Source organism: Pteronotus mesoamericanus, unplaced genomic scaffold (assembly GCF_021234165.1).
Source record: "Pteronotus mesoamericanus isolate MK-2021 breed Mesoamerican mustached bat unplaced genomic scaffold, CSHL_Meso_final contig_94, whole genome shotgun sequence".
NCBI classification, from domain to species: domain Eukaryota; kingdom Metazoa; phylum Chordata; class Mammalia; order Chiroptera; family Mormoopidae; genus Pteronotus; species Pteronotus mesoamericanus.
Window position 1 is genome coordinate 19,203,099 of NW_026555285.1, and position 19,947 is coordinate 19,223,045.

Sequence of the window (19,947 nt, forward strand, 5' to 3'; positions counted from 1 at the left end):
TAATCCAGATAAAATAAAATGCAAATTTCAAATTCTTACTCCCCATTAAGTAGAATTCCTTCATGCCTGATTGGCCCTGTTAAAAAAGGCTCAAATTACTTTATAATTCTTTTTATCTGTAAGTAACCCTCATAGTAAAATACAAAGAGCATTAGGTTTATAGCAAAATTAAAATGAGGAAGAGCAATAATAATACCTAATTGGTAAACTCTGTAGCCTTGAGAAGACTATGTCCTCTCTTTAGCATCTTATTCATTCTCTTGACATGAAGGTCATAAGAGTTCTGTTTTTGAGGACTGGGAGAATGGAAGGAATGACTGTGTGGCATTATTTAGCTTCATCATTAAAACTTCATAGAAACTTAGTGACAAATCCTTCACCTTTCTTATTCTCCCAGGATTTAGAGTTTCTGGTATCTGTTATGTGTCCAAACAAAATTACTAACTCTGAATACTAAAGAACCTAAATAAGACAATCTCTGGGTCAAGGCTAACATATTGAAGGCTGTTAATTCATGGGGAAAATTTTCAGAAGTAGTTCAGGGGCTGACACAAAAGAGGTGACAAAGAAAAATAAGATTGGAGTAAGATTTCTTTCATCTCAACATCTAAGTACAGAAACATCAGCAGAAGAATTAAAGGGATGAGAAGAATGATAATATTCTAATTGTTTTGCTCTGTTTCTCCTTCTTGATTCTGTTCTTTCCTTCAAAATCATGAAAACGGCCAATACAGGTGGTGTGGCATTTGGTACACACACTGTTTAAACTACTAGGGACAGTAATTGTGGTCTAGAACACCAGCAAATAGTGTTAGGTAGTTTATGAAGGTGTGTTGAACAAGAAAATACAGGCTCCATTCCCAGCCCTAACATTGCCTAACTGTACAATCTTGGGCACTTCATCTCTCCTCTTGGGTATTTTGTTGCTCACTAACACACATATGAAATGATAGCATTTCCATTAAAGTTAATCTCTAAATTCTTTTTCTTATATTTTATTACTTTTGAACAATTATATGTATGTCAGAGACAAAGCAAGAAATATAAAAAATTTAAACCATTAACTCATCAGTAATATTTTTTAATTAAAAAATTAAAATATATGGTTTTTCATAAAAACATGATACAAGTTTGTTGATCATAATAATTTCACCTGGCTGAAATAAAATATTTTTGCTTGTTTTGAAAGAGCTAAAAGCGATGAGGAAACAGGAAAGTGGTGATGTTTATTTGCAGATGAGAGTTCAGTAGGTACTGGACATACAATGATTACCTTCCCAAACATTGAAATGCTAGCTTTAAAGCAACAACAACTAGGCACATAGTTTTTGCTGGAGGCAAGCGATGCAAACATCCAGAAGTAGATAATTACAGCCTGAGTATGTAAATAACAGTTGGTCAAAGTTAAAATGAGCTATGGTATATGAGATCTGTTCAGAAAAAGTCTAGCCATAGTTAAAATAACGAGAATGGTTCGTGTGACATCAATGTAACTTGGCAGCCAAGAAGAGTGGACTGGAATGTGCAAGTGTGAACAATGACAGCTTCAGTGTACTAGTCATTGGGGGCAGTAGGACGCTGTTGAGCGAGCCTGTCCTGTGTGGCCATCACATTCAAAATGACTGAGCAAATACAGCAACAAATCTGCACCAAATTTTGCATTAAGCTTGAACATTCTTCCTTGGAAACCTTTAGGATGATTAAGAAGGCTTTGGGGGATGATGCAATGAATGAAATGCAAATAAAAATGTGGCACGAACACTTCAAAGATGGTTGAGAATCTGTTGAAACTGATCCACATTCTGGAAGGCTTGCAACAATCAGGACACCTGAGAATGTTCAACGTGTACAGGCTGCAATCAACAAAGATTGTCGACTGTCTGTATGAGAACTAGAAGCTGACCTGGGGATTCCAAAAACTGCTCTGTCTGAGATTTTGATGCAGGATCCTGGCATGAAACATGTCGTGGCGAAATTTGTTTCATTGCCCCTGCTACAAGAGCAGGAGGAACATGGTGATGCACTTGCTAATGACGCTTCAAACTGCTACCAATGAACCAGATTTCCTCAAGGAGGTCATAACTGGAGATGAATCATGGGTGCCTACTTTGGATGGTACTGAGGCATCATTGTCCTATGTACAGGGTTTCTTGTACCTTGTATCCTCTTCAATAAATGTCTTTATTTTTTCATATTACATGGGTGGATATCTTCTGGACAGACTTTGTATATGTTTTAACTGAGTTTTTTTAATTGGCTAATGTTTCTGTTTTAAGTTCATTGTTCTTGAGCAATTTCCTTCTGTCACCTTTCGTCATTAGTTTTCTTATTTCCTCCTTTCTGACTAACTTTTATGTTATATCAATTTCCTTCATTCAAAAACTCAAATAATATGTTTGAATATAATTGTTGATTTGCAATAACGTTTTCAAAATCAGAAGTTGTTTTAGGGCTTTCTTGGGAAATAGTGACTGCAAGTTAGTGGCTCTAATGGTATTAAAACATAAATGAGAGCGTAGCAATCTGATTGGGGATATAGCATCTTAACAAGAAACATATTTCCTGCGAATTAATTATTTTTGTTAATACTTCAAAACAGTTAAATCAAAATAAAAATACATTGTGGCTAATAACAAAAAAATATATAAAACATAGGCATTTATCTAAAATTATTCAAATTATAGCATGAAATAGTAGATGCATTTAAAAGGCCACATAGGAGATATTAAAAAGATTTTTCAAATGTATTAGCTGTTTTATATAGTTACTTGCTTATGTGCCGTTTACCATCATGAAGCACATTGCAATGAATGCAAAAATGACTCCATGGTATAACCTTAAATGTATCCTTTCATTTTTTAGTGCTCTCCAGAAAAACTAATTTAAGTAATGCAATGGCTGATTTCATGCACTTTTTCTGACACAGCTGGAAAATCGAGATAGAAACAGACCAAAGATAACAGTAAATTTGCACTATCTGTATTGGTTTAACCTAAATTTTTAGGATTTAACTAATGTTTGTATTTATTTATGTAAAAATATATATGTGAGCATTCTGCCTGAGAAAAACACATTTGTACATTTAACAACATTTGGATGGAAGTTTTGCAAAAATGTTTTCACACAAATATGGATATTTTAGCCTCATATCTGTAACTGATTTTCTGCCTCTATATCAAGTATCATCGATCTCTTTCACTTGTAACAAGACTGTATTGTGAGGTTAATAGTATAAGACAATCCATAAACTCAAGTGCAAAGGAGAAAACATCGTTTTGTTATAGTATTGTCTTCCACAAAATTTAATTTCATAGTTGAAAATAAATGTGATGAATTGATGCTGTTGCTGTTTCTTTTATGTGTTTAGAAAATAGTTTAAAATCAAATAATTAGAAATATAGCCCTATTGCAGTTTTGCATTTAATACAGTAAAACCTTATATTTTGGATGTTTTGCTTGGACTAAGTAAATAGGGCTATTTTAATCAACATTGACCTAATAGTGGATACTTTTTTGGCAAATGGAATTTATTCTTTTTTATGTATATAATATTTAAATGTAAACTAAAGATTCAAGTTAATATTGATAATTAGTCATTAGGAAGTGATTTTATATTATGCTGTTTTGAATGTTTGTTACATTATAGGTTATAAGGTTCAAAAGTGAAACACCTTCAGAGCATGTACAGGTAAGTTTTAATTTGATAATTATAGTCTTTCCCCTATGGGCGTGATCTAGATCTTGCAAGATCATGATGGGATTAGTTTTCAATGAAAATAAATGTAGTCATCCCACAGTATATGAGTCTTTCTTAAAGAATTTTGAACAGAAAGATGATCATGATCAAATTTTGTAGTAGACAGACACTCAGGTAACAACAGTAATAAAAAACTAATGTGCTAGACATAAGGAATAATAACAGTAAGATATTGCAATAGTTAGATTAAGAGCTGAGGCAAAAGAGAACTAAAAAGGTTATATTGCAACTGGACAAGAAACTAAAAAGAAGTCTCAGTTATTCCAAGAAGATCATTTACACAGACTGCTGTGTTCCACTCTAAAGAGCAACCAAAGAGAAATTAAAGCAGAAAGGTAGAAACAAGGTTTTCAGGGACTGACAAAAACAATATAAATAAACAAAATAGTTATTAAGACAAAGCCAACCAACCAAATCAAGTGACTTTTGAGGAAACAACTAGGGGGTTTAAAAGCTGTCTTTTAAATATTAGTGTGGGGGCGGCAGGGAGGAAATTGACTAATTGGGCAGAAGCAGCAGTGAAAATACTGGTTGAAGAAAATGTTTTGAAATACAGCCTTTGTTTGAGTTCACCCTCCTGCTTCACAGTCTGGAAACTCTCTTGAGGCAATAAATTGCCCTAAGCACAGGGCTCGTCTCCTTTGTTCTCCATTTTTCAGGGATAATTGTTCTTCCTTCCCTAATGTTTAGGGCCTTGAAAACTATTGTTTCATCTATTTAGTTAGAATTTTTAGTTGTTTCAAGCAGATGGCAATATGTAGTCCCTAAAACAGTCTTGCATTGAAAAACTTTCATAGTAGAATTTGATATTTTATTTTCTATGGCAGTGGTAAGGAAACTCTTTCTATAAAGGGTCACATAGTAAATATTTTCATCTTTATGGACAATATCATCCCTGTCACAACTGCTCAACTCTGTCATATTAAGGCAAAAACAACTGAAGACAATATATAAATAATGGGCATGGCATGACATGGGTTTCAGTGAGCCAGAATAGCTTGCTGAAACCTGTTCCATGATACCACCAAAATTTTGGAAACAATGTATAACATAACCTAACAGAAATAGAATATGTAATTAGATAGTAAATTTTAAAAATACAATTTCAAAAGAAGTCATTTTTCAAAAGAATAAGAATGAAAATAAGCAGGACAATTAGGAAGCACGTAAAAAGATTTACATTGAACATATCAGAAAGGTATTAAGCATATTTAGACCCAATGATCTATGTACAAGGCAATTACCATCATTTGGATTAAAAAACTAATTTATGATAATAAGTGACATGTAAAATATATACATACACAGATATTTTATAAGTAAATAAAGGAAAAAAGATAGATCCTGCAAAAATGACTAAAAGAAATATGCTATAACCACATTAGTATCAAATAACATAGATGAAAAGTCACAATAAATAGTGACTTCATATATATATGTGTGTGTGTGTGTATGTGTATATATATATAGTTTACAGTTTCAAAAAATATGAACACATTTTAAATTTGCATGCATCTAGTAATACAGGGTCTGGCAGAAATAACATCTGCTTGAGTGTGGTTGGGAGGGTGATATGTTATTACCATGTTGGGTGTAATAATTTACAGTATTAATGTGAACATTTCACCTAAAATGTCATATGGTGTACTTAAGTGTGATATTGTTATGTTACAGAATTACATGCTTATGATTTTGTGGCATTATTTGTGCCACCCAGTATGATCTCAAAATATATGAAGCATATTTCAACAGAGCTACATAAGAAATAAGCAGCCTGATGAAGTAGGAGATTTTAGCACTACTGTTAGCCCTTCATGGAGTAAGCAGGCAAATATAAAATTCAACAAACAATTATAATAATGAAAATAATCAAATACTAGTACAAGAAACCATTTTGGTATGCATTAGAATCCCACTAAATTTGGAAAAAAAACAAAAAAATAATTATTATATAAATCCATTTTTAAAAATTTAAGAACAGGCAAAATTAAATCATAAATTTTAAAAAGCAACAGATTAGGGTAAAAGTCTAGATATTTGTTACTTGGGGTCTATAGGGAACTGTGCGTGGGAAGGGAACTCTGTGGGCTTTGGAAGTCTGAACAGAAGGCTTTCTGGTGCTCTGAAAAAGCGTATCATATTGACAGCGCCATGCCTACAGACCCACAGAATAAGACTTCTGTATGTTTATTTCAACAAATTGGACAAAAAATATTGTAAAGAAGATAGAACCCTGATCATATTAATCACACAACAGAATATTTAGGATAACAAGTTGCCCTGTGCCAATACTTGCACCAGCCCTCTCCTCCCCGATTGCCAGAGGTGCCCAAGTGGTCTTCCAATAATTTTATATGTATGTTTTTCAGACATGTAGGGCCTTTTAAAGCGTGCATCTGGGACAACAATCCCCTTGTCCAGCATGAAAGACAGTGTTATCCTAAGAATATGGAAGCAAAAGCAGTTATGAAAATAATCTGAGACATTCATGATTCTTTCAGTATTAGAAGGCTAGAAAACTGTTGGATATTTCAGATTGCAGTTGAGAAAATGCAGGTCTAAAAACCATTCTTCTGTAGGGTTTACTGAAGCAATGGGCATGCAGGAAAGTGCAAGGAAGAGAATGTCAAGTGGGAAGACAGCAGGACCCAAGGCAGCTCTGTGGGACCCCAGCACCGAGGGAGCAGAAAAAGGAAAAAAATATCCTAAACTGTGATTGAGATGTGTAGACAAGAGATGTAAGAAGATAATAATGGTGCAAGAAAAACTAAAATAAAAATATAATAAGACCCCCCATTTTGAAACTAAGAATGACCAATCTCAGATGCTAAAAAGTCTGTCAATCAATAATGAACTAAATGAGACCGTTCACATTAATATACTGGTTATGTTATAGAGTTTTATGTTTTGATGAGTGAGAAATGAGGAACAGAGTCAATTAAATTATAAAACATATAAATACAAGAAATACATGTATGCATGTGTCCATATCAGTGGGGGTGTTTATGTGTGTGTTTCAGATGTAAGAGCACAAGGATATTTTCATTCTAAGATTAATGGAAACCCGATGAAAACATTCAGCAAAATGTAAATCTCTTGAGTGCTAACATTTTATCTCCTTGATCAGAGGAAGCTGATGAAATAATTCTGACATGTGTCATTTAGTCAACTCCTCATTTAGATAAGTAAAATGTTCTAGATTATATAATTATCTGAAATTCACTGAACCCAAGACACGGCTGCTTATTAGATGAACTATCATTTCTATATCACTGGAGAAAACATAATACCGCCAAATTGTTTCACAATGGTTTTGTAACAGTTGTAAATTTTATTTAATATTTACTGAAAAATTGATTTATTTCGGAATATGTTTTTATCACATATCACCTGAAAAAGAAAATATGTGCTAATTAAACAACTTAGTGTACACCTAAAGCATTCTTCATACTTAGTGTCCATATCTTCTGAACCATTTTAACTCACGATTTTAAAAGCCTGTGTTTTATAATCTGGCGTTCGAAGCTGTCCTTCCGGAGCGGTGTTCGCGCAGCCACTCTCACAGAGCTCTCTATTATTCCGTCCCGAATCTGCCTCTAAGCTACTTACACAAGTCGTAATGTATATTGCAGGAGTTGACAACTTCCTGGGTGACAGGAGTTTTAAGCTGCATCTTTTAGAAAGTTTTAAAAACATTATTCTTAGAATTGATGAAATGCACTAAGAAAAAAAAAAGCTGGGAGCTAAGTCAAGTTGTCATTATTTTTCATGCAGTTCCTTTCTAAATACTCCATACCAGTATTCTTGGAATCATGCTTACTTTCACGTGTTTGGGAAAATAGGTACATTTTTTAAAAATAAAGGTAATATATTCATAAATAAGATGTTCTACAGTTATCAAAGTGATGTGGAAAAATAATACATATAACTTTAAAATATATGTATGATATTAAAATATATAAAAATATGCACATATGTATGAATGAGCATATATGCATCATGCATATACTATTTAAATAATCATGTTAATACATATAAAATAACTGTGAATATATATACAAAAATATTACTAGTGTCATCTCTGAGATGGGACTATGGGTAACCATTTCCTGTATTCCCTTGATATATTTGTATTTCCAATTTTCTACAGGTAATCTGTACTACTTATACCACTTTTTACTTTTTTAATCATGTTTATCTTATTACAGTTGTCCCAGTTTTTCCCCTTTTGCCCTCCTCTGTCCAGCCCAGTCCCCCTTCCCACAGTCCATCCCTACCCCGTTGTCTGCGGCCATGGGTCATTCATACATGCTTTTTGACGAATCCCTCCCCTTTCTTTCTACCACTCCCTTCTCTCCCCTTTCCCCTGGTCACTGTCAGTCTGTTCCCTCTTTCCATGTCTCTGGTTCTGTTTTGCTTATTAGTTTATTTTGTTCATTAGACTCCTCTTATAAGTGAAATAATATGGTATTTGTGAGATCATGTGAAATAAACCAGCTGGCTTATTTCACTTAGTCTCCAGTTCCATTCACGCTGTCACAAAGAATAGGAATTCCTCCCTCTTTCTTTCTGCTGCATAGTATTCTATTGTGTAAATGTACCACAGTTTTTTAACCTATTCATCTACTGATGGGCACTTCGGTTGTTTCCAACACTTAACCATTTTAAAATAAATAGGAAAGATTTTCCTTGTAAAGTTGTCACTGAAGAATTTCCATAACTTTTCTTGGTATAATTTCTGATAATTTTAAACTTCAGATAAAATTTGAATTAAATATTAAACTATAATATATTATAAACATTGAAAGTTTCCCTTTCTATAATAACAACCTATTGCAAATTTCCATATTTTTTCAATAATTTTTAATAGTTCAATGGTTTATCATGAAAAATTTATTAGATTATTTTCTTCTTTGAAACAAGTATACAGTCAAAACCTCTCAGGGAAAGCTACATAACATATAGCTCATTTGGCTGCAATGTTGTAATTGTTAATTTACATTTACAATTATATAATACTCTAAATAACCCAAAGTGTCTAACAGTAGTTATACAATGTAAATAACTACAGGGACATATTAACCATTGTTCTATTAATTATGCTTTTGCACTTTAGCTGCAGTATTAAGGATGAGTGGGACTGAAAGTGGATATATATATATTTCAGTTTTCATTAATATACACTTGTACATTCAACATGGAATTTTCTTTTTTGTGAGTCTTTTCACATATATTTTTCATAATTGCACATATTTATTAATTTTTATTGTTGACACTATTACACATGGCCCCATTTCCCACCTCCCCCTCCTCCAGCTAGCCCCCCACCCTCCCCTCTACATTCACCACATTTTTGTCTGTGTCCATGGACTGTGCATATGTGCACATATGTTCTTTGGCTTATCTCTTCCAGTTCCCCACAACCCCTTCCCTCTGAGATCTGCCATTCTTTTCCAGTTATCTGTACCTCTGTTTCTATTTTGTTGGTCAGTTTGATTCATTCATTGGATTCCACATATGAGTGAGATCATATGGATTTGTCTTTCTTTGGCTGGCTTATTTTGCTTAGCATAATAATATCTAGGTCCACCCATCTTGTATATTTTAAAATTATCTGTTTTCTGTAAACTTAAAAGGGAGCTATATTATTTATTTATTTTGTCTTATTTATCAATCCTTTTTCCTTCTTCTTTAACAGAGCTAAGTAGTCAAATCTTTTTAAAATTTACATACTCATTTTAAACCTTCTGTCATCTGAGGACAGAATTCCCAAAACCATCAAATCCAGTGGCAAAGTCTATAGAGAGTTGTTTCACTAAAGTAAATATTTCAAAATCTTGAAAATAAAACATTTTTTCTCTAACACTAAGGGGATGTGTGAAAATTCCTTCTCTGTATCAGATCAAAGCCAAATGTTTACCCAAATTAATTTATAAACTTGGAATGCACATGTAGTCATAGGGTATAAAGATTGTGTATATATCTTGATTTTTTAAATTTAATTTGTCTTGATAGGAGAAATACCACTTCTCTGCAAGTATTACTATCCTACAAGCCTTCTTACTCTAGTGTACTGATGAATGAGTACACATTTTACTAAGATAAAATATAAATATCACCTTAGAATCACAAAAATCACTTTAAAAGATCTGCTATAATACCAGTTGTTAATTGTATTTTACCAATGTGCATAAGAGAGGAGAGCTACATGCACATGTATTCCTGAAAACAATGCATAGAAACACTTCCTAGAAAGATGATCAATCCTAAATTGTATTATCTAGGGTGTTTCTTACATGATTTTGGAGCACAACCTAAATTAGGTGATGTTTGTGTATTTTGCCCTGACTGGTATTTTCAGTGGATGGGACATTGTCCCACAAACTGAAAGGTTGCCGATTAGATTCTTTGTCAGGGTCTGTGCCTGGGCTGCAGGCCTGGTTCCTGGTTTAAGGGTGTGCGAGAGGCAGTCAACTGATGTTTCCTTTGCATATTGATGTTTCTCTTGTACATTTCTCTCCCTCTCTTTCTCCCTCTCTTCCCCTCTCTCTAAGAATAAATCAGTAAAACATTAAACAACAATAACAACAACAAAAAGCTTGTGTATTTTTCACAGCACCTAATACTCTGAGCATATATATTGGTCCACTTTATCAAAAAATATTTTCAGTGAAACTCAGTCTCTCATTATGAGTAGGAAAATGCAGTCCATATTGAACTATTTTATTAAAAATAGTTATTGCTGTGGAACTAAAGGAGCAACTACTTTCAGCTAAAAGACAAATAAGGCTTTATATTTACTTCCATAATGGTATACTAGGCAATTACTTTCCATTTTCTCATAAACTACTAAATAACTAAAAAACTATCTAAATAAATATACAAATGGATCTATTTTTTAAAAATATTAAAATATTAGGACTAAAACAAGGATTCCTACATGACTAATAGTAGAGTCCTAGTCAGTGTAGTAAGGCAAGAAAATGATTTGAAAATCAGTTGGGAAAAATACCATTTAAATAGATGATAAAATTGTAAATGAAAAAAAGGTAAAGGAATCTAGAAAAATTTATTTGAAACAGTAAGAAACTTAGATATAGAGTAGATTAGTTTTGTAAATTTAAAGTGCAAAACTATAAAGGTTTTGGAGTATGTTAGGCTATATACATGATCTTTCACTAAGAAATAAAGTTTTATTAAACAAGACACAAAAATCAAAAACTATAACAAAAAGATTGGTAAACCAACTACATTAAAAGTATTGACTTCCCTTCTCAAAATGCACCATAAAATATGACATGACATAGATGGGAAAAAGATATTGCAAAACCTAAATTATTATGGAGCACAATCAAGAATATGTAAAGAAATTATATTAGTTAATATAAAAATACAAAGGAAACACACCTAAGGCAAAAATAAGACAAGTGACTTAAAGAATATTCTCTTAAAGAAAACATCCAACTGGGCAATAAATCTGTGAAAAATCTTGCTTTTTATAATGAGAGATAAAAAATTAAAATATCACTAATTAATATATCGGTATATCTTAAAAATTTTAACACAAGCTAATATTGGCAAGGAATTGGAGCAGCAGAAAAACTATTAGATCACTGATGGGAATTTAAATTAGAACAAAATACTGGGGGAGTTTGGCATTACCTACTAGGCCTTGCAATTTCACTGGTTAAGATAGAATATCTTGCACATGTTCATTCGAGGGTATATAAAAAAAAGTGTTTATGACAGCAGTGTTCATAATATCAAAACAAAACTAAAAGCAGAAATACATGCTGGTTAACAGTAGATTCTATAACTTATTATACATCTATGGGGTGAAATAATATGCAAAAATAAAAATTAATTAAGTACAGTTTTATGGAAAGATGCAAGTGTCAGAAGAATTTATATAGTATAAATCTGTGAAACTTCAAAAACAGTCTAAACTTCAAAAGCAGTATAAGCTATAAATAAAAGAAGAAAATATTCTTTTTAAAGGTTAGGACAGTGGTTGTAAGATGGGAAGCAGAAGATGTTTTGTGGACAGGCACATTGGAGCAGCTACAAAGTTTCTCAAAACATTGCATTCCTTCATCATGATAGATTTTTAGTGTCATTTTCCTAAAACCCTTAGACAAGAGGAGGGAGAAGTGGAGGAGGAGGGAAGGAATGAGGAGAAGAAGAAGGAGGAAGAGGGAAAGGAGAATAGCAAGAATGGCAACAGATAAGAATTAAGAAATAGGAGAAGGAGAAGAAATAATTGTATACAAGCTAATTATTATAGGTCTTCTGAAACTGCCAAATGACACATGTTTATCTCCAGTTGGACAGTCTAGTAACATGACAACAGCGAATAACAAGAGGAGAGTACATAAACCGTGGGAAAGCAAGTAGTTGATGTTATAAGTTATATGATTTCCCAACGTTTACATATATTTGTGACTTGAAACACTGCTTTTGGCCCTTATTAAAAATATATGTAGGTGAGGGAGGGGGACAGGGGGAAGTGGTGGCCAGAAGGTGGAGACAAATGTATTTGGAAAAAAATAAAAATAAAAAAATATATAGACTATGAAAAAAAAATAGACTATGAACACAGATAATAGTGTAGTGTGGTGAAGGCCAAGAGAGGAGGGAATGGGGGCTTGGTGGAGGTTGGAAAAGGTGGGGGAAATGGGGGACATCTGTAATAGTGTCAACAATAAAAAATGTGCAGACAGACTCATGGATACGGAGAACAGATTTACAGCTGTGAGAGGGGAGCAGGTTGGAGGCTAAGAAGGGTGAAAGGATTAAACAAAGAAAAAAAAGAAAGACTCATGGACACAGACAACAGTATGGTGATCACCAGAGAAAAGCAGGAATGGGCAGAGGCAGCAGAGGGTAAAGGGGAAATAAATGGTGATGGAAGGACTTGGAGTGGTAAACACACAATACAGTATATAGATGATACATTGTAGACGTGTATACCTGAAATCTATATAATTTTATTAACCAATGTCACACTGATGCATTCATTAGAAAATAAAATTAATATGGCAATGCAAAAGACCCATGTAATCAAAACAATTTTGAAAAAATAACACAATTAAGAGAGTAACATTACCTCACTGAGAAAGACTTGTCCTAATGCTACAGAAGTCAAGACTGTGTTGTTTGCATAAAAACAAACATGGAGGTAAATGGAGCAGTTTAGAGGGTCCAGAAATAAACCGCAGCCCACATGTACAACTTAATTCCACAAAAATACAATGGCATTATTGAGCAGCATGGGTATTTTTTTCAAAAAATGTTGAAGCAGTGTGTGTGTGTGTGTGTGTGTTTGTGTACGTATAATTTTGATCCATACTTTACAATTTACATAAAAATTAAAATGCAGATTTAAATGAAAACAGTATGATCTAAAACTCCCAAAAGAGATTTCAGGTGGTAATATTTATGACTTTGGGCTGGGTAAAGATTTCTAAAGTATAATACAGAAAGTATTATCCGGAAAAAAAATATTTTAGACTTAAAGATATCTGCATTTCAAGACAAAGTGTTAAAAGAATGAAAAGGTGAGGCACACACATTGGAGGAAGATATTTTCAAATCACATTTAAGAAAGACTTCAATCCAGAATATATAAAATCACTCTCAAAACACAATAATATGGGAACAAACATCTCAACAGAAAAATGGAGAAAATATTTAAATAGACTCTTGAGTAGACAAGGTACTGCATGCCAAGTACACACATGAATAATTTCTCAACATTAAATATTAGCAAAATACAAATGAAATCCACAATTAGATACAACTATTACTTGAATGTGTATAATTTTAAAAGACTGATGATTCCAGTTATTGAAGATGTGGAGGAAATGGAATTTTCATACAATATTGACAGAAGTATAAATATTTATGCAAATTTGGGAAATCATCAGTTAGTTAAGAGCTAAATATATACCAAGCATATTATCCAGCTATCCTATTCCTTAGTATTTTCATCACAAATCAGTATGTGTCTGCTCATAAAAAAATTGTATGCCAATGTCCGTAGGAGCATAAAATGTAATGACCCCAAACTGAGGGTAGTGGGTAACAAAAGACCATAAAGTTAACAGATAAGAACATTCTACTATGTCCATACCATGGAATATTGTTCAACAATAAAGATAAACAAACTATTTTATTGTGGTATGATTGACCTAAACATTATGTTAGTTTCAGGTATAGGACATAATGATTCAATATTTATATACATTGTGAAATGATTACCACAATAAACCTAGTGAACGTCCATCATTATACACAATTACAAATTGTTTCTCTTTGTTATGAGAATATTTAAAATTCTACTCATAGCAACTTTCAAATGTGCAAATACAGTATTTGTTACCATAGTCACCAAACAGTACATTGAAACCCTTTATTATTTTATAACTGGAAATTTGTACTTTTTTGAACCCCCTCGTTCATTTGTCCCCAATGCCCTCACCTCTGGCAATCATCAGTCTATCCTTCATTATCTATGAACTTGGTTTTTGTTTGTTTGTTTTTGTTTTTTTTAGATTCCACAATAAATGAGACCATAAAGTATCTGTCTTTCTCTAACTTACAGCACTTAGCACAATTCTGTCAAGGTGCATCCATGTTGTTGCAAATGACAATATTAATTATTTTTTATGGCTGAATAATATGTCATTATATTTGCATACACACAAAGTGTGTCCAGAAAGTATCCATCTATGTACTATGAAAAATAGAGACACTTATTGAAGAAGTTACAAGAAACATTGTACATAGGAAAATGATGCCTTATTACCCTTCATATGAGGCACCTTGGGACCTCACACAGTTCTCCCAATCACCATCAGCTGCCCCACAGTATTTGCCTGACTCTCATCAATGGTCTGAAATCTCTTGCCTTTCAAAGGTGATTTTACTTTTGGGAAAAGCCAGTAGTCGCAGGGTACCAAATCTGGGCTATAGGGTGCTGAGTCACCTGGGTAACTTGATGTTTCACCAAAAATCTCTGTATGAGATATGATGCAGGAGGCATGCTGTTGTGATGAAGCTGCCAATCACCAGTTGCCCATAGCTGTGGCCTTCTGAATCACCTGAATAGTTTCCATAGAAGAGTGTTCAAGCTTAATGCAAATTTTGATGCAGATTCATTGCTTTACTTGCTCAGTCATTTTGAATGTGATGGCCGCACAGCACACATGCTCACTCAATGGTGTCTTCCACCACCACTGACTAGTACAGCCAAGTTTGTCATTGTTCACACATGTGAATGCCAGTCCACTCTCCTTGGCTACCAGGTTACATTGATGTCATGCAAACCATTCTTGTTATGTGAACAATGGTTGGGCTTTTTTTGGACATACATATATACGTACCTAGTGTTTTCATTTTCTTCAAATAAACACCCCAAAGTGCAATTGTTGGATAACAAGAGGCAACCTGCATACTGGTTTTCATAGCTGCTTAACCAATTTTCATAGTTGTTTAACTAATTAACATTCCCCACATAGTGCTCAAGATTTCCCTTACTGCCACATCCTCACTAACATTTATTTATTCTCTGTTTGATAATAGCTGTTCTAACAGGTGTGAGATAGTATCTCATGTGGTATTGACTTGGATTTCCCTTACATTAGTAATTTTGAACATCTTTTCATGTACTTGTTGGCCATTCGTATATCTTTTTGAAAAATGTGCATTCAGATAATCTGCCCATATTTCAATTGGATTGTTTGGTTATTTTGTTACTGACTTGTATAAGTTCTTTTATAATTTGCATATTAACCTCTTATCAGATATATGATTTGCAAATATTTTCTCCCATTTAGTATGTTGCCTTTTCATTTTGTTGATTGTTTCTTTTGCTCTGAAGAAGCTTTTTGGTTTGATATAGTCCCACTTGTTTATTTTTGCTTCTGTTGCCTTTATTTCTGATGTCAGATCCAAAAAACATTATTGTCAAGAGAAATGTCAAGGAGTCTACTGGCTATGTTTTCTTCTAGGAGTTTTATGGTTTTAGGTCTTTGATTCATTCTGAGTCAACTTTTATATATGATATAATGAACAGATTATTGATGCATGCAACAATATAAATAAATCTCAAAATAATTCTGCTAAGAAAGCCATTCAAAATACAGTATATACAATATAATTACATTTATCTCAAATTGCAGAAGATACAAACTAATCTATATTAGCTGAAAGTTATAAGTTGTGACATTCGGGATCATGGCTAGAGAGTGGATGATGAGAAAGAAGAGATGGAGGTAAATTATCACAAAGCGTTATGATGAAAAGGGTAATAAATTACATTGACTTTTGAGGTGGTTTATGGATATATACATGACAATACTCATCAAATGGTTTATACTACTTTTCTTTTAACTAAATTTTACCTCAACAGACTTTATAATTTCATGATATACTTACTAGACTTCCATAATAATATGTGAAAAGGTGGTTTGGTGTTCAAAGAAGCATAAAAAAAGGAAATATAAATATTGAATACAGCAAATATAGATATTTAAAATGATAAAAATTGATAACATATGAACATGTAAAGAAAAAAGAAATGATCTAAGGACCAAGTCATAGTCCTTATATTTATAGTTTACATTTTTAATATTACTTAAATATTCAAAGCTTTGGATTATGAAGGACTAGCAAAAATTACTGAAAGGAGAATCCAGTGAGAAAAAAGGAATTTCAACAGCATGTGGTATCCTGAAGGCCAACTGATAACAGCTGTTTGAAGGGTTAGAGAATGGTCAATTATGTCAATTGCAGTTGAGAATATTTCATCAAGTAAAATGAAGACATAGAGTCTGTGGACATGCCAGTGTAGACATCAGGACAGAAAAGTGAAGAGCTTGACTAGGTAAATTTTTTTTTAATTTAAGATTTTATTTATTTATTTTTAGAGAGGGAAGAGAGGGAGAGACAGAGGGAGAGAAATATCAATGTGTGGTTGCATTCCATATACTCCCTGTTGGGGACCTGGCCCACAACCCAGGTGTGTGCCCTATACTGAGAATCGAACCAGTAACTCTTTGGTTCACAGGTCGGTGCTCAATCCACTGAGCCACACCAGCTAGGGCAGACTAGGTAATGTTAAAGAAAGTAATTAGAGCTATAAAAGAGAAAAATAGAGTAGAAGCAAGACAAGTTGCTTAAAGGGAGTGTGACTTTTCATCATTTTGTTTTTTTACATTTGGAGAAATAACAATGTCACTGCTTTTAATGAGAATGCTATAGGAAAGAAGAAAATAATGATGATCCTGGAAAGCAAAGACAAATGATAAAATTATTTTCCTAAATAGAAGTAATATATTCAGAAGGAAAGGGAAATAGACATCAATAAATCAACAAACAAGTGCTGGTGAAGATGTGGAGAAAGGGGAACCTTTTTTCACTGTTGCTGGGAATGCAGCCTGGTGCATCCACTGGGGAAAGCAGTGTGGAGATATCTCAAACAATTAATGGAGCTGCCTTTCTACCCAGTGATCCCACTTCTGCGAATACATCCAAAGGAACCCAAAACACTAATTTGAAAGAAAATAAGCACCCTTATGTTCACTGCAGTGTTATTTACAATCACTAAGATTGTGAAGCAGCCCAAGTGTCATCAGCAGATAAGTAGATAAAACAACTATGGGACATTTACACAATGGAAAACTACTCAGCTATAAAAAAGAGAAGAAAAATTTTACCATTTGCATCAGTAAGGGTGGACCTGGAGAACTTTATGTGAAGAGAAATAAGCCAGTCAGAGAAAGACAAATACCATATGATTTCACTCATTATAAAATCTAATGAACAAATGGACCTAACAAGGAAAATGGGGACAAACTCATAGATGGAGAGCAGGATGACAGCTGGCAGGTTGGGGCGTTAGAGGACAGAGGGGTTGAGCTAAAAGGAAAAAGGGTTCATGGACATGGAGAACAGGGTGGCGACTGCTTCGGGGCAGGGGGCTGTAAGGGGACTAAATGGTACAAAAAAATACAATACAAATTAAATTTTAAAAAAGAAAGAAACTAAAGGCCCAATTGTATTTAGCAGTATAGATTTAAAGTGAATTTGGTTTGAAGTTTTTAAAAATCTTTCCATTTTAGAAATATTTTAAGATATTTTTCTGAGTTTACTTTCCAACCAAGGTTTAATAAATACTAATAAAGGCTATGAAAGGTTGTATTTTGTGAAATAAAATCAATGAAAATAATGATTTACATATGTATGCCTTGCCTACCCTTAATTTTATTTATAGTGCTAACATATTTTACTGGGAAATTTGCTTGTTTTAAGATACTTCATATCAAAAATACAATCACCTTTCTTGTTTACAGGGAAAAAAAATTCAATAAGCACACAGTACTTTAATAGTGTTTAACTAGAGCCATCTAGTAAGCCCAACAATTTCTTCAAATAATTGGGAAAATTCTAGGAACTAGTAGTATCTAATGTACACATAGTTTAAGTTAAATGTATTTCTATTATTATTCATAGAAAGAATAGACAATCAATGCAAATGTGATAGTGAAAATGCTGGTGCAATATTTTTCAGAATTATATCAGTTTCTATTTATAGACTTGCTAGACTTTATTGTGCGTTATAATGAATGATATTTGAATTAATTATGCAATAGATTTTAGTAACAGAATAGAATTGAATGACATAATTGATTTGAGTAGCTAATTATACTCTAATTTTAATAATTCCGAATCTAGGATATCAGGGTTTAAATACACAGCTAATACCTAATAAGAGATGTGGCTAATTAAAATTGAAAGTGAATCTAATTCCTTCATGTTTTATATGATCCTTTACCCTTTTTACTAATGAAGCAATAATTAGGAATGTGAATCAGCTACATTTTCTTTTCTAAGTATTAAGAGTATTTTTATTAAACAAAGTGAAACTGCAAGCAAATATGACTTTTTCCAAAAGCCCACTGCTTTAAAGTGCTTTCTCATGTCTGGCTTGAGAATCACCTATTGCTCTTGAAAGGTCTTTCAGTCCAACTCGAGCACTCTTGTCAGGTACCGGTAGCCAAGGTGATGGGTAAATCAGTCATAGCAGCATTTAAAAGAAGATGTCTAGACCCAGTAGCTCCGGGACCTGGTGAGTTAATGTAACACAACTATAGAAGAGGGATTCCAGTTTGTTTTTCTAGGTGTGCATCCTAGAAAAACACCTATTTATCTATTTTTATCTATTTTTTATCTATTTTTTTAATCTATTAAAAAATGTTTTTATCTATTTTTTTATCTATTTTTTTCCTCCCTGGTGAACCTAGAGGCTTCATATAACAATCAGACTGTTTTGCTGGTGGAAAGGCTGAATGATACTCTGTTTCTTGTTATTTAGCAAAATGTTCTGAAAAAGAAATATTAAGCATAGATTGTTGCTTTGGTCTCACATGTGTGTTGGGGACAATTTGTGATCCAAGCCACCTGTATATCCAACTAGTAACACTGACTTGATGTTTATTGAATAATTACATCATTTCTTTGTTTTTGATACTCAAGATTGTTTTCCATTGATCATAACACTTGATGACATTCATGTGTTGGTATTTGAAAATTTCCCATAAAGAGTTTTCTCATTAGAATTTTGTGGACTTTTCCTTCTGTGCTACTTAGTAAATTTATTGATTGCTTTTGTACATCACCCAGAACTTCCTGTTGGACCTCATTTTGTTTTTTTTTTTAAGTTTTTTTTTTCCATTTACAAAGACCTTTTATTTCCAGTAAAATATTATCAAGCAAAATTTGATTTTTTAGTTAAGCCTGATATGTTTCTCAAAAGTACACAAATCATTTCAAAGTTCTTTCTTTTTTTTGTTGGCTGTTATCATTTTTTTTTTAATTTATTTACTTTTTAAATACATTTGTCTCTGCCTCCCCCCCACCACTTTCCCTTGCCCCCTCCCTCCTTCCCTCCCTCAGCTCTTCCCCTTTGGTTTTGTCCATGAGTCCTTGCTATATGTTCCTTGACTTTCCCCTTCCCTTCCCTTTCCCTGCCCCCCTCTTCCCTCTTGTCTCTGTTGATTTCTTTTCCTTTCAGTGTTGCTGGTCATATTTTCCTTGCATCTTTGCGTTGTTGGTTAGGTTCCGCTTATAGGTGAGATCATATTAATCCTTCCTTCCAAACCAATGTGCACTTTATGCAGGTGTCCCTG